General features: G+C 33.3%; 1 protein-coding gene across 1 annotated transcript in view; it reads right to left on the reverse strand.

Annotated features, from left to right (window-relative positions):
• LOC142345786 (uncharacterized) overlaps positions 1-10,491 on the reverse strand; it is a 147,432-nt gene extending 136,941 nt beyond the window's left edge. The window contains exon 1 of the mRNA XM_075398136.1: positions 9,810-10,491. The gene's annotated coding sequence lies outside the window, so the exon portion shown is untranslated. The remainder of the gene's footprint in view (positions 1-9,809) is intronic.
• Positions 10,492-11,334: the final 843 nt, after the last annotated feature.

Genomic DNA, 11,334 nt, shown 5'->3' on the forward strand with positions numbered 1-11,334 from the left:
GTTAATTTATCACCACGAAAAGTAATTAAGTGGGTTAATTGGTCTTATGTTTGGTTGTGATAGTTTCATATCAAGTCCCATAAACCGCTAAGGCATGGCCATGGCCCGCTATAATATGAAGATAATTATTGAATAATTCGCTTGCAGTTCCTTTTACTAAAAATATTAAAATTTCTTTTCTCAAATACTCCGTTATGATTGGCTGAGAATTTGGTAGTCTCATTTCAGAAGGCAATTTGATTGACTGCAAAAATTTATCGACTATTAATTTAAATGAATTTTCGGCTCTCTTTCAATCGGCTCTTTTCACTTCGGCTGTCTTACAAGTCACCTTTGTTCGGTTGTGATAGATTCATATCAAGTCCTACGGGCCGCTATAGCCGTAATGTGGTTATTACATTCCAGACCGCAAATAATACTTAATTTTAACCAAAAAGAATAGAGATTAATTTTCGATCTATTGTCCCAATTTTTCTGTTTTCGATCTGTTGTCCTTTCGATCTATTGTCCGGTCACCATGTTTTACGACCCCCAGGCTCACGTGCTATTTTTTTACATAGCAACGTGCAATATAACCACACATAAATTGTGACGGGCCCTAAAAACATTGGGGGGATAGGGGGCAGAATACATCCCATTTTTTGATGTCACTAAATTTGCCCACAGAAGCTAATGATAAACATCGTTTAAATTTTGAAAAAAAAATTGAAATTTTGAGATTTGTAGGGTTGGAAATTTAATTCAGCAAAACAAAATTAAACTTAATGGAAGGAAATTAAGACTGAGGATCGAGGTCATACCTCGAAGGCTGTTTAGTGCCGAAATGATTTCGAACTAATACGGAGATTTCAGCTTGAGACAACTGTAAATAAAACATAATCTGTTTAAGAAACTCGAAGAAATTTCGAATATCTTTGCGATACTTGCAACAATTTGCCGCATTAGCGGGGCTGTGAAAATTAGCCCTTGGAAAATTTTGCTGAAGACAAAAGTGCTCACTTTGACATATGAAACAAGTTACGTCTCAACAAGTTTCAAAACAGTCAAAAATTTCAAAGCAGACTGTAAAACACGCTCCAGTGAACAGAAAGCTTAAGAAGGCTCAATGACAAAATAACATAATTGAGCTAAGTCTCTTTCGCGACTAAAACAATGTCAACTTTATTCAGCGGGCAATAATTCAATGTTTTATGGGCCGCTTTGAAATTGTAATAATTTTCACTCCGGCAGGACTTGATGAAAGTACTCCAAAATCCTACGCGATTAGTTTAGCTTTCCTAGTCTTTCCTGGAATGTTCTATGAAGTCGTTCTGCTTTTGCCCCCCCCCTGCTTAAACTTCATGAAGCTGGGGCAAAAAACGGCAAAATGAGACAATCATGTTTTTAGAATGCTTCAGGTCCGTCGAGAGTCAGCAACAGAATTTTTCGTCAAAAAGGCTTCATGAAATTGAACCATCTTGTATGATTAATTCTAGAATTTAAAAAGCTAAAAAACTGAACTCAAATCGAGATAGATTGTTTTCAGACACCATTATCACTTTGTTCTACAATCAACAGAGTTTAGTAATATCTCTCCTTTAAAAATGGAACTGTCCGTCTGATTACTAATGATCGAATCTAAACGCAATAACCACTGCATCGAAAAAGCTATAATACTAAAGTGTATGGCGTTTGTGCTCATGACGCCTAACAAGTTTAACCGCTTTAAATTTGACTTTTTGCAGTGCTACAATTCTCTACGAATAAAATGAACTCAGTGCCAAACTTTTTTTTCACTTCATCAAGTACTATCTACTTTGTTACAATTACAACAAATGTTTTTCATCCGAAGAATGAGCTAAATTAATGTTTGTAATGATCCTTTAAGCACATTTTGTAATTTGAACGTCTTCTACTTTTGACCTCATGTACTTCCTTTATATATATATATATATGTATATGTATATATATATATATATATGTGTGTGTGTGTGTGTGTGTATGTGTGTGTGTGTGTGTGTATGTGTGTGTGTGTGTGTGTGTGTGTGTGTGTGTGTGTGTGTGTGTGTGTGTGTGTGTGTGTGTGTGTGTGTGTGTGTGTGTGTGTGTGTGTGTGTGTGTGTGTGTGTGTGTGTGTGTGTGTGTGTGTGTGTGTGTGTGTGTGTGTGTGTGTGTGTGTGTGTGTGTGTGTGTGCGTGTGTGTGTGTGTGTGTGTGTGTGTGTGTGCGCGTGTGTGTGTGTGTGTGTGTGTGTGTGTGTGTGTGTGTGTGTGTGTGTGTGTGTGTGTGTGTGTGTGTGTGTGTGTGTGTGTGTGTGTGTGTGTGTGTGTGTGTGTGTGTGTGTGTGTGTGTGTGTGTGCGTGTGTGTGTGTGTGTGTGTGTGTGTGTGTGTGTGTGTGTGTGTGTGTGTGTGTGTGTGTGTGTGTGTGTGTGTGTGTGTGTGTGTGTGTGTGTGTGTGTGTGTGTGTGTGTGTGTGTGTGTGTGTGTGTGTGTGTGTGTGTGTGTGTGTGTGTGTGTGTGTGTGTGTGTGTGTGTGTGTGTGTGTGTGTGTGTGTGTGTGTGTGTGTGTGTGTGTGTGTGTGTGTGTGTGTGTGTGTGTGTGTGTGTGTGTGTGTGTGTGTGTGTGTGTGTGTGTGTGTGTGTGTGTGTGTGTGTGTGTGTGTGTGTGTGTGTGTGTGTGTGTGTGTGTGTGTGTGTGTGTGTGTGTGTGTGTGTGTGTGTGTGTGTGTGTGTGTGTGTGTGTGTGTGTGTGTGTGTGTGTGTGTGTGTGTGTGTGTGTGTGTGTGTGTGTGTGTGTGTGTGTGTGTGTGTGTGTGTGTGTGTGTGTGTGTGTGTGTGTGTGTGTGTGTGTGTGTGTGTGTGTGTGTGTGTGTGTGTGTGTGTGTGTGTGTGTGTGTGTGTGTGTGTGTGTGGCATTTTTTATTCCAGGCATGCATTCTTCTGATAGTCGCGCAGATTTACACCAAAATTAAATTTGCTAAATTAAAATGTACCAAAACTCTGAAACTGTGCTGGCAAACCAAAATCTCAAGAGTTAATTGAAGAAGAATTCGGTAAACTTCTGACCAAATTATAAACTCAATCGGGCAACACTGTTTGTTAATGACGAGGACATCATAGTTTAAGAAATCAACTTAACTAATAACTTGAGACACATTAGTTCAGATATTATTCATGAATCTTCATCTCAGTTGCGCCAATGCAATCATTGATACTAGGTTTGATAGTTTTTTGATATCCGTAGAGAGTACTTATAGCCTATTTGGTTTTTCATTAATTATGAAAAAGGTGTCAGGAGTAAATTTATTGAACAAAATTTGAACGTTAGAGCTTGTACATGTAGCCAAGGAATTTTATATGAAGGTTGATTATTCTGGCTGCAATTGCAAAATGGCATGTGTAGACAAAAAAAACTGGATATTTATTCAAAGCCAGGTTTAAAACTATATACAACAGTGCAAAAAAACTTGCTCAATCTTGGCTGTTTTTGAGAAACGAAGTAAACAAAGGGGTACCTGTTGATCGAAACGGAAAACAACTGTGCGGGATTATTTACCCTGTGGATAAGAAAGCTCTTTTTGTCAATAAAAAGCTTAAAAAAAGAAAACATTAGGTCAAATGAAAAACGGTCTGGAGCAACGTTCCGTTTTTATAGAAATGGTCGTTTCTTTTTCCTAAATTTCTGGAGAATTGTGGGCCATTATCAAATGCTATGTTTTCAATATTTGTGTGAAGTTAGAATAATCCAAACTGAATATGTTCACTTGTCATTGATGTATTGCCTGTTAAGACATTGCTTTTCTGGTTTTCAGTACTATAAAGTGGTTGTCATACGATATTAAAAAGTTTAATTGCTAACTGAATTGTCTAAGCACTGCTGATCATGTTCTTTTGTAAATTTCAGTGACTTGCAGGGTTGCCAAGTTGATCATGTATTTTGATGTATATGAAACTCTGTTAACATTTTCTATTATAAGTATAGTTAATTGTTCCGACCCCTCTTGAGGGGGGGGGAACTATATACTCAACTGTTTTTTTTTGTTCAGTCAATTTTGGCCGATCGATATATTCATCGTAGAGAGTTGAGACTGGTATCATTAGAAAGCTTGTCCAGCGTAGAATATGGAATTAAAAAGATTTTTTTAATTTTCGTTTTTGACAGGGAGATATCGAGCTTTAAACTTTCGAGAAAATAGAGTGAATTCCGTTGATTTCATTCACCTTTTTTCTGAATTTTTGACTAAAAATTCGCCAATTTTGATAAAATTTAAAAAAACTTTTTATCAAATTATTGCTGATTTTAGGTTTAAAGACAAAATACATTGTCGGCTATTTTCATTGAATTTTTTTGTCACAAATTCCGGCTAAATATTTCACAAAATTCAGACATTTTCATCAAAAACAGCACGAAATAAATTCTTTAGTCCTTTCTGATTAAATGTGCAAGAAATACACACCAAAACACCACTAACACAATCAGTGTAGACTAAAAAGGGGGCGAATACCACTTCAACTTCCGTTGAGAGTGCTCTGCAAATAAAACTTCGCCGTTTTTTGCTAACTTTATTCGTTGATTATCAGAAAAGCATTTACTTTTTTTTCACAAACAAAATATTTATATCAATGAAATTCTAAAAATTAAGTATTCCTAACTATCAACAATAGCAGGACTAGTTCTGTACCAATCTTGGGCCGTTACAATCCAAAAATAAATCGGATTGTCATCAGTCGGTTTTTTATAAAAAAAAATTCGATTTGAATTTTTTTTATAAATTAAATAACAGAACATTCCAAATCAAAACTCACTAGTGATAGGTCCTATTAGCTTCCTAATTAGATTGAAATTAATTTATATAGTTGATTGCTTGAAAACTTATGGTCGTTTTGACTTTTAAAATATTTGATTTTAAATAAAAAATGGCTTATTAAAATTTGACTCCATTTTTCTCTTACTTTGGTCAACTTGTAGCTTAATGTCAACAAATAAAGAGTGCTCCTTCTTTCTGCTGAATTTGAATGTAGTCTTTATTGCGGTATTATGCCTTTAGTTATGGTGTTCTGGCTTTGATACTACTAGATTTCACCATTTTTTTAATAATTTTTCAGGTATTTGCCCATTTTTCATGTTTTCTAATTTTGTAAAATTATCACGTTATTGTCAGGTCATATATCACAATTTTGCGTTCAAAATAACGCACAATTGATAATATTTAAATCCTTAAAGATATAGATTGTGGTTCTTTGCCGCTTCGACAATACTTTCTCGAAGAATTTAATTGAATTTTTTAATTTTGTCTTTAAGTGTCATTTTTACTTTGTCTTTTTAGTCGTATTTAGTTTCCTGTTCAATGACCCGGTTTGTTTTTTTTCCTGGAAGAGTCGATGAGCCAACGTTCGGATATTAGAAGATGACTAATGGCTTTCACGACTTTGATAACAATTGTTTTCCAAAAAGAAAAAAAAGCATTTCAACTTCGCAAATTTGTTCCTTTTTTTGTCTGTTTGTTACCTGGTCTCGTTAATTAAAGGTTAACGGTGACATTTATTTTGTCAGGGGAAGGTGCCAAAAGGGACTCGTATCACAAAATCTAATTTTATTAAGGAATTCATTATGAATTTACTGCCTTCGACACTGGTTTTTCACAAAAAAAAAGTAAAAAGATTTTTGATTTTGTCATATTTGACGTTCTTTTTGTAGACGTAAGACATGTTCTGTGTAATTGCAGGTCTCGAGAGCTTCCTTTGGAAGAATAAACGAACCTATTCAATTTTTTCATGTCGTAATTAAGGGCTTTCATGTCTTTGGAAATAAATTTTTTGCGATAAAAAACAATTTTTACATAATCTTGCTTTTTTTTTGGTCTAATTGCTACCTAATTTCATTTATGAGAGGTCAAATAATACATTTCAAAGGAAGGTGTCAAAAGAGATTGGTGTCACAAAATCTAATGTTTTATGAGAATTCGTTATGATTTTACTGGCTTCCACACGGGTTTTTCACAAAAAAGGGTAAATTAATTTTTGGTTTTTCTCATATATGACGTTCTTTTTGTAGACGTAAAACATATTCTGGGTAATTGCAGGTCTCAAGGGCTTCCATTGGAAGAATGGACGAACCTATTCACTTTCTTTCAATTTGTAATTAATGGCTTTCATGTCTTTGGATATAGATTTTTTTTGAAAAAAAAAGAAGTATAACAAAATTTTGCGTTTTTATCATTTATGTCTGATTGTTGCTTATTTAGATTAATGACGGGCCAGATAAAACAGTATTGGTGTTCGAAAAAGGTGCAATCAAACATATTTTGGGGGCCAAAGTATTCCTTTACGGCTTCCAAAGCATTTTCTGGCAGGATTTAATTGATTTTTCGTTTGTTGTCTATTTATTGTTCTTTTTGTAACCGCATAAAAAATTGAATACCAAGAGTTCTGAATTCTTTTTTACAGAAGCATTGGTAACTGTAAACCTATGGGATATTTTAGTTGATTCCTAATGGTTTTCATCACTTTGAAATTAATTGTTTTTTTAAAAAATTCGGCGAATTTTCTAACTTTAAAGTTTCTGTTCTTTTTTGTCTAATTGTTACCACTCTTTATTATGAACTGGAGAATAACCATTTTTGGCTGGTGAATTGCAGTTTATTTTGTTTACTTTCAGTTTAATCTGACGCTATTTTGACTTTGTTAGTAAGTTTTGCTTTTTAAAACGGACATAAGTTTTATGATGTAATTAATGTTTGTTGTTGTTGTTTGATTTTGCCGTTCGTCTTCAATCGCTTTCTTAATATCAGCATATCTCATCAATCTAATGCATCATTTTTACTCCACTGAGTTATTTGCTTTGGAGGTCATCTTTTCGTTCATGCACCAGTTTTTTTTTGAAAAATACTTGATTTTTTTGTGTTTTTCTATCTGTTCCTCATTTGGTAGACAATTATGCCAAATTGTGGATGAGCGGGGTCGGAACTTTATGTGCAATCGCACATTACCGAGCCGCCTTGTTTGTGTAAGCACTTAGCTATCAAAAAAAGGCAAAGCCAAAATGACACAAAAATATTTGAGGTGAAATATTTGAACTACTCAATATTACAGACAAAATTTAAAAGATAATATTAAAGGGTTCAGGAGATAAGTTCTTCAGATTAATATAGTATTTCAAAATTATTACCCACAATAATTGAAAACCCGCGTTCAGAACATCCGCGAAAAATGTGCCTATCTAATAGCTAGAATGACTTCTTTCGAATCATAGGAGTTCGTTCTACATCGAATTGAATCCGGGTTCAAATTTGACTTGAAAAAAAAATAAATGCAAAACTACTTGTAAACGTGGGAACTCAATCGTATGCCGTCTTTTTTTCAAAAGTTAAAATAGAAAATTTATCAATGGGCGTCAGAAACATAATAATGGGAGGACTTGAAAATAATTCAACAAGATTCAATTTTTCAATTTTTCAACAAGACTTTTCAATTTTTTATTGCTATGAGAAAAATGATCGCAATTTTTCCTTTTAGCATAGGGTTCGAAATTGTTAGAACCAATTGCAGGGATTTCAATTTGTTGACTGTGTTTGGAGAATTTAATGTTGTAAACACTTTAATTTAATGATGTGTTAAAAGCTGTTTTGGGTTTTATTGTGGTCTTTATGTTTGATTTGTCATTTCTATCAGTTTTTATCAATACAAGTCAGAGTCTATCTCCCTCTTTTGTTCCAATTGATCAGCAAGGGACTTTGATAACATGCAGTGGCTTCAATTTCTTGATTTTGATAAGATAGAACTTGTGTTGATGACAATATTTTATTAAAAATTGCCGTAAAATTTCTGTTCTGTATATTTTTCTCATCTTAATTTGCGATTACCTTGTCATTAATTTGCATTCAACCGTTTAAAGTTTCTTAGTCTTGTAATCTGTTTATTTCTTTCGTTTCAATTGAAGGCTGTTCATTTCGGATGCACTAGAAACAGACATTTTAACATTTCAAAATTAGCTCTTTAACTTGATTATCCGCCTGCATTCATTTCTCAATTTTGAATTTTTTCCTTTTTGATTGATTGGAATTTGTTCTGGTTTCCCTTTCAACTCTTTGTCAGATTTTTCTTTTAATCTCTCTCAAATTTTATTTCAGGAACTGTTTAATGATTCAAATTTTGTAAGTTGCGCTCATCCAATTAGATTTGAGTTTATGATACAGAGAAATTTTGAAGACCACGAGAGGTTTATTGTGATAAAGTACATCAGCATCGAAAATTAGTCTTATTAGTAAAATAAAAGCGATTGCTTCGATGTTATATAATGTTTGCTTCGATGCTATGTTATAACGAATAAAATAAAGATGAAAAAACCAATTTTCGAAGTTTGTTTCACCAAACTCGGCTGTGGTTTTTGTCATTTTCCTCTTTTTATTGTCAATATGGTCTGCTATTGATGTCAGCCACAGTTTCAATTAGTCTTTTGCGATTAATAACTTTGTTTTCCATAGACATTTCTTGTTGAACTTTTATTGTTAACTTCAACTTGAACAAAGATTGATAGATGCGCACTTAGGTTTTTATTGATTTTTTTAAAACTTATTAGTCCAATAAATTTTTTAGAGCTTCAAAAGAGACTATTGAGTGCTTTTCGAAAAAGAATAATAACTATAAGCGGTTTTTTGCAAAATCCAATGACAACAACAAGTTTTCTGAAATTTTTGAATAATTTTACAATATAATCAAGTTTTCAAATTTTTCTTCCAGTTTTCTTCTGGCAAAGAATGCTGATTACACATGATGAAGATGAGTAAGAGTTGTGAGTATTGAAACTAACTCTCACAAAACTCTGAAACCAAAATTTTATCAACCACGCTAAATAAATTATCTTGAAATCTTGAGTTTTCTTAAAAAAATGTTCACTGTAAGTATTTTTTGAATGTCTCTTTTCAACTGTAAAATAGAACTATTGAGGGTTTTTAGCTGAAAAAAACCGCAAAGTAAACAAAATTTAAAAATATAAAAGTCGACTATTGAAATGGTAGGAAAATCAAACGAAAAATTGTGGGAAACTGAAGTTAAAATTTGTTTTGAATTCGGAAACTCCAATTGACTCATAAACTCAAAGTCTTCAATCAAAAACAACAGAAAAGGAAAAATTGAAGAGTCGGATATCTTGGTCGGTTTGCTGGGCGCGCGACAAAAACAGGGAGAGGTTCGACAATATCATGGGTTCTTAGAATCAGAGACTTTTTGGTTTTTATTTTGATGCTGCCTTTTTTCAAAATATTTTGCTTTTGTTTTTTTTAATGTTAATTACTGATAATATTTTTTATTCACGGCTTCGTTAATGATCGCTCTAATTTACGTAAAGTTCAGGCCAAATGTAGATATAGTTTGTCTTCAGAGAATCAAATGGTTTTCATGGCTTTGAGGAAGAGTTTTAGTAAAATTTTACTGAATTCTTGTCTTTTGCCTTCAATTTTTTTTTCTTTTGGCAGTCTGAATTTTAAGTTTAACCATTCAAAGATCTAAATTTCTTTTCATCCTAATTTTTTTTTTGCCACTTTTTAAGTTTACATACAATTCTAAAATTTATTTTACGCAAAACACTATCTAGAATTTTTTGCCTTTTTTATTACTAAAAAATTGTACGAAGGAACAATTGACAAAACGTGTGAAGAAAGCCTTCAAACGCTTTAATTTAAACAATTAGATATTAGTTTACGTTATGTAAAACTTATATAAACGAGTTATGATTAAAATGATAAAAACTCATTAAAAAGTCCATAGATTAAAATATACTTTCATGTTTTTGTTTGACATATTCGTTGTTCCGTGTGATTGAGAGAGCTAACCTGGTGAAATTTGGGTTCTGTCATGCAGTGGAATCAAAAATGTCGACTAATATAAAACTAATAAAAATTAGCCCAATTTGGAATGAAAACTGAAAAATGCAAATGAGGGTTGGAAATGTCATTTCTGATTAAGTGCGTCATTTTATCAAGTTCGAAATGGTTCCAAATCTGAGCTTATTAAGTGGTACGACGACATGATATTAAATGTAATGAAATCTGGGGCATAATAAAAAATAGCTCCAAATTAGAAAAGCAGGAATAATGAAATTGTACCAAGCACTATTCAATCGCAACAAAAAGGAGAAGTTTGGAGAATGGTAAAGCCCTCCCAGCCCGTCAACAAAATTACTTCAATAAAATATAATGAGGAATATAGAACCATAACAGGGATATTTTTCCTCAATTAACCTAAAAGATTAGGTATTTATATTCTCTTTGACAAAACGCTGCTGTAATAACCACAAATGTGCACCGCCCATGTTACAACAAAACAAAATCAACTGGAAATTAGAAATTGCCGTAATAATGTTTTTTGCTCAAGTGGGTTTTACAGTAAAAAATGTTATTTTTTTGGTAAAGTGGCTTTTGTTAGACCCCGTGTCGTACGTATAATTCTACATATTCAATTCTTTGAAAAGGAAAGAATGACTACATCAAAACAGAACTTAATACGTCAATTTCATGGCCAGCCACTATTGTTTCTGAACTGATTTTTCAACATGTCTCGAGGTCTTCCTTATTTGAGCCCCCGCTAATAATGGGAATTCTATGAAGTCGAAAACAGTCTCGGTAATTATTAAGTTGCGCGAATAACCCATCAAAAGCCAAAGCCGAAAATTGCAATGGCGCCAAGCTTATTTTTCAAAAGCAAATTTAGAGTAAAGGTAAACTTACTTTTTATTCATTTTATGCTTATAATCCAATTATTAGCTTGAATTATGGCATAAAAAATTCTGAATGGCATTAGAAAACGTGCGAGTCAATTTTGAAGCAAGATATATAATTTCTTGCTCAGACAGATCAATAATAAACATTGTGTGATATGGGGAAATGTAATTTTGAACTAATTAGTCGCAGAAAAACGATAACTGGAGTTTATTATTCAAAATAGTGCATTAGCAATAGTAATTCGCTCAAAATCAGATTAGCATGACGAATGAAGTAGCTCATCTTCATAAAAGAACACAACTGTGGCGCCTGCTAAGATCATAAGGTGAATACGACAGTGTACTTATTCTTTCACGAATAATTTTTACACGGTGGTCTTCTCTCGTACTGAAATATAAGTTTAGATACCTACTGAGGAAGTCTAAATGCAAGTCTTTTATGCTTGTTCAGTAGTGGGAAAGGCTAAACCTAAAGGCTAAACCTTTGGTTGTTCAAACCTAAAAGAAAGGCTAGCAAGTCTGACAAGTATTTGTCGAGATCTGGGTAACATTTGCAAGTTGATGCCCAAGTAAAAATAAAATCAGATGTTTATGGGTAAAATACTTTTAATTTCGAAAAGTTGGCAAGCGTGCCACAA

This window comes from Convolutriloba macropyga, chromosome 1 (genome assembly GCF_964194025.1).
Source record: "Convolutriloba macropyga chromosome 1, txConMacr16.3, whole genome shotgun sequence".
In the NCBI taxonomy this organism is placed as follows: Eukaryota; Metazoa; Xenacoelomorpha; order Acoela; family Convolutidae; genus Convolutriloba; species Convolutriloba macropyga.